The following is a 5,000-nucleotide window of genomic DNA, read 5'->3' as shown; positions in this document are numbered from 1 at the left end:
AAAAACCTGATCCTTTAGGTTTAGAAAAACGAAGAAACAGTCCACTCAAACTGGATAATGTTCTACAGGTTCTAGAAATGTGCTTTGCTGCAAAATTATGTCAGTCACTTTATTTTAGCAAGTCAGTCAACTTTTCGAGTTCTTTATTTTAGACTCACCTTTAATAAAATTAAAAATTCAAATAAAAATTACAATAAAAATTCTGTCTCCCTTAAGAATTCTGTCAAATCGATGGTGTTTCAAATAAATGATTCAGTTACCAAGGGAAGGATGTAATGTTTCAGTATGTTTGTGTTGTAATTCAAAAAGATGAGATCAACAGCGCAGGGCATTGCAGAGCAAAAGCTGTAAATAGGCTAATGCCAGTACAAACTGTTAATTATGAAACTGGTGAAAAAGTTAAAAGAAGATTCCAGTGAAAACTTTGATTAAAACATACTTGGCTTATTTATTCTACTTAAGTGGGTTAAAAAAAAATCTCAGTGGTATAATTTGCTTAGTTTTCATTACCAATTTAAAAAAAAGAACATTCTAAAGAGACAGAATACTGAAGTCTTCATTTTGACAAGACAGCAATGCTTTAAAGTATATTAAGATGTGAACTTGATTAACTCAGCAACACTTCTGTTTAATTACAAACAATTATATGTTCCCTTTGGCTACTGGTCAATTTCATTTACAATGCCATTGTCCTCCCTAAGTGCAAATTCTAAACACTAATGAATATCTGAGGGACTATAGTTAGCACAAGTTTGTAGACACTAAGCAAACATTTGTGTTTAAAGGTAGGTGAAGTAGGTCTTAGTTTACAAAAACTATCAGTGTACGGCAAAGTAATATAAAGCAGCACATTATAGAGACTAACAAAAGGTTAGTGTTAGATATGAACTTGTAATTTAAAGAGGACCCTACCGTCATTTCAATCTGATGTGACTTTCAGTATAATCTTTTTCTTTAAACTTTAAAATCTAGTACAGCATTATTTTAAAAGTCAATGAAAGGGTTTTTCTACCTTCAGAACTGTTTTCCAAATGTGTATATTTTTTTTTGCTTATTATTTTTACTTAAAATACTTGATGGGGAAAAATTAAGTGAATTCTAGAAAAAGTAGAAAAATTTGAAAAGATCTTCCCTATTTCCCAGAGGTAATGTGCAGCTGACGACTTTCATATCTGATTCTAGCATATAGAGTAGAAATGAAAGAAGTTATTTCCAGCAGCATTCTTTACATCACTGAGCACTTGGTTAAATCAGTTGGCTCAAAATTTCTCATTTTGCTTTTCATCTTTTTCTCTTTTTTGGAGATGAGCTTTAACTGTGTTGCTTTTATACACGTTTAAAAGAGGAGTTGCACATATTCTTTGACTCTGCTTACCATGCTCCCGCAACTCCCACCACTGCCAAAATGACAATAGCCAGAAATAAGTGACCTCTCAACATAGTTGAATATATCAGAGAATCAAATGCAGTGATGCACATTTCTGAACATAGTATCCTGTGTTTACCTGTTAATATAGAATTGCTTTTGTGGTTGGAAAATGGAGAATATCTCTATTTCAGATGACATTTCTTGAAAGCAGAAATAAAGTATCTCATAATACAATGTATACTTCTAACATACTTCGTAATGAAGGAGGGCATGACGATAGGTGAAGATGAGGGGGAAATTTGCAAGTATATTTCTTCTAAGCAGTTGTGAAAAGCTCATTTGTCTTTATAATATTCTTTTTACAAATTTGCTTTCTTCTAGAAACTGGAGATAATAATAATGTACTAACTCATATAGTGGGGGATGATTGCAAGTAAAGTTGGCACTACCCTGCATGATAGACCCAAAAAATGTAAACTGTTATCTCTAAATCAAACAGCTATAAAAATGTGAGTAACAGTATTAGTCTGATAGGTCAAAAATGAAGTCCAAGCAACATGGATGGAGCTAGAGATTATCATACTGATTGAAGTTAAGTCAGATAGAGAATGACAAATAGCGCATGATATCACTTATATGTGGAATCTAAGAAAAAAAAATGATACAAACGAACTTATTTACAAAACAGAAACAGACTCACAGACTTAGAGAACAAACATGGTTACGGCGGGGTGGGGGAGGGTGAAGGGGAGGGATAGACTGGGAGTTTGGGATTGACATGTACGCACTGCTATATTCAAAACAGTTAACCAACAAGGACCACAGGGAACTCTGCTCAATACTCTGTAATAACCTAAATGGGAAAAGAATTTGAAAAAGAATAGGTACGTGTATATGTATAACTGAATCACTTTGCTGTACACCTGAAACTAACATAACATTGTTAATCGACTATACTCCAATATAAAATAAAAATTTTTTAAAAATGAAGTCCAAAAATTTCTGGCCCTCTATTCTTTTAAGGACACCATCATGATTTCTGTGCAATGCCTAACAAGTCATCTCTATGTTCAATCACTGTGACATATATATATAAGGTCAGTTGAGACTTTAGACAGTATAATGATGAAGAACACGGACTTTTGAGTCAATAGAACTGAGTTAAAATTCTCACTCCACCATTTACTATCTGTTTCACTTTGGATAGACTGTTACGTTTGCTAAGATTTAGTTTTCTTCTCTGCAAAATGAACATTTAAAACTTATATGGCTGTTGAAAAATACGAGATAAAGCACTTGGCACTGTACCAAGCCTATATAGTAAATATCCGAAAATAGTACTGTTCTCATTACTATGATGTAGTATATTCACCTTTTTATATACATAGCTGTGATGATGTAGAACTCAGATTTTGCCTCATTAGCTTTCCTTAATAAGAGTAAGAATACTTTGAGTTGTGAAAGTCATACATTTTTAAAATAATGTGAACTCAAATTCATTACACATTTATTTATTTTTTTTATTTATAATAGAGAGATTCCTAAATATCTACTAATGTATCTTAGTATAATTCATATTTTCAAACATGACATTTATCATTTCATTAGACTTAAATAATTTTCTTATCTTAGCATTATAAGACATTGTAGTGGAAATAGTATTACCTACTTATTTTTCTTTTTACCAATTTGTTACTTTTTATTTGACTTTTTTTCTTAAAAATAATTAGCCTTTCATTCACTGAGACCAGATGTCTATAAACAATAATAACCTTAAAATTTTGGATCTCCAACTGAAGACATTTGTTTATTAGATTTGCCGTTCCAAAAACCTGTCACTGACATATAACAACTTTTCTATATTCTATAGATTAGAGAGAATAGCTTAGAAAATTCTCCATCACAACTGCACTTCACCAAAGCATTTGAAAAGGATATTTAATTATACCTACTACCCCTCTTTTACCTCCCCAGTGTTGTTTACTGTCACAATAAGCAGTATCATTTGCATTGTTATTCTGAAGATATTAAGCATATTTTTATGAGTTTGGTTTTAGGGGAAATAAAGATATTGGACAAATTTTATGATAAATAAAAATAAAAAACACCATTTACTTGATAAAGGCCACTTAGTTCATTTCTGTTCTTTCTGACCTTCCTCCTTTCTGCCTCTCCCACCTTCTTCAACCTTCTTTAAAATCCAAAACCTTAAAGAACACCAGGAAGAGTAAAAGAAAATTTTTAAAAATGAAGTGGCAGGTATGTGATGAATCCACCTCCTCAAATTGGTACAAATTGGGTCAATTGGGATTTTTAGACAGTATAGAGTTAACTCATCCCATATATTTAAGAGTATTCCTACTTAAATTGTGTGAATTCTATCCCTTCTCTGATCACCCAATCCTATTCATCAGAAAGAGATTGTGTTTTCCTAAAAATGATGGTACAGATATGGATCCTCCAGCTTCACAAACCATGTAGAGAACAGGTTATTGAAACTGTTCAACTTTGGTCAGGAAAGGAACTAGCACTAGGTGGTAATGTAAATGTCACTGTTGGGAAGAGGTTAGATAATCGTTCAATTTCAGTGGGTGGGAAAGACAATTTTGTTATTTTGGCCATTGACCTGAGTGTCACTTACTTAAAATTAAAACTTAACTACTATAGTAAGGTATTGGTTTATTAATATAATCCAGGCTCAATTTTTACATAAAGACTATATTTTTTAGAGCAGTTTAAGGTTCACAGAAAAAATGAGAGGAAAGCAGTTTCCCTATATCCAGGCTCAATTTTAAGTCAATCAATTTAACTTGCATACACCAGAGTCTTAGTGTATGTAGTAAAAATAGGTTAACTAGTAAGAATTGGTAGAAATGATTTCCTAAGGCTCATGATAACTGCCCTATTGATGTGTCTTTATTACTTACTATTTACAGAACTGTGTAGATGAAATGCATTAAATAGGACTGAGTGAATATTTGGTTACTTAATATGACTCGTATTTAGATGAAGTCTTAAACTTTCTCATGGCATTATTAGAATAATTTAGCTAAACATCGGGTGATATGATGATATAATAAGGTATTATAACAGGAATGTAAATATCATTATGGTACTTTATTAGTTGTGCTATTTTTCATAATTTTTTTAACTTGCAAATTTTCACTAAAAATGGATGAAATTGAAGGAAGGGTGAGGGTAAAAAGAATGATCTGAGCTATGTATGTATGCATAATCTTTTTATCGCATCAGTGACTTTTCTTCATTTTTATGGCATCAACATTTTTTAAAGATCCTTGTTCCAAATTGAGTTGTGCAGCATTCAGTACCAAAGTTGACTGGAATCCAAACCTTTCTGCTTAAGTAATTGTTTAGGGCTAACAATGATTTAAAAGTAATTAAAATGATGATTATAATACTTCTTCCTTATAATTTCTAGGTGGTAGCTAAATACTTTTAGTTCACCAAGAGAAGGACCAAGATGACTCAGCTCCAGATGTTTTCTTGAATTCCCCATAGAATTGGAGACATGTTGGGACAAAAATTTTTCTATGCCTAGGCCAGTGGTCCTCAAATCAGCATTTTTGGCCCCATCTTTAAGTTTGATAGAAATGTAAATAGAGTCCTCCTA

General features: G+C 32.1%; 1 protein-coding gene and 1 long non-coding RNA gene across 7 annotated transcripts in view; one reads left to right on the top strand and one right to left on the bottom strand.

Annotated features, from left to right (window-relative positions):
- FIGN (fidgetin, microtubule severing factor) overlaps window positions 1-5,000 on the bottom strand; it is a 130,488-nt gene that overhangs the window by 398 nt on the left and 125,090 nt on the right. For all 5 annotated transcript variants that reach the window (XM_082395292.1, XM_082395290.1, XM_082395293.1 and 2 more), the window contains one exon: window positions 1-5,000. This exon is cut by the window's left edge and continues 398 nt beyond it; it is cut by the window's right edge and continues 11,992 nt beyond it. The gene's annotated coding sequence lies outside the window, so the exon portion shown is untranslated.
- LOC309630288 overlaps window positions 1-5,000 on the top strand; it is a 148,544-nt gene that overhangs the window by 34,141 nt on the left and 109,403 nt on the right. The window lies entirely within an intron of this gene.

The sequence above is a fragment of the Balaenoptera borealis genome, assembly GCF_965194805.1.
Source record: "Balaenoptera borealis genome assembly, chromosome: 6".
NCBI classification, from domain to species: Eukaryota; Metazoa; Chordata; class Mammalia; order Artiodactyla; family Balaenopteridae; genus Balaenoptera; species Balaenoptera borealis.
This window is presented reverse-complemented; position numbering and strand designations above follow the sequence as displayed.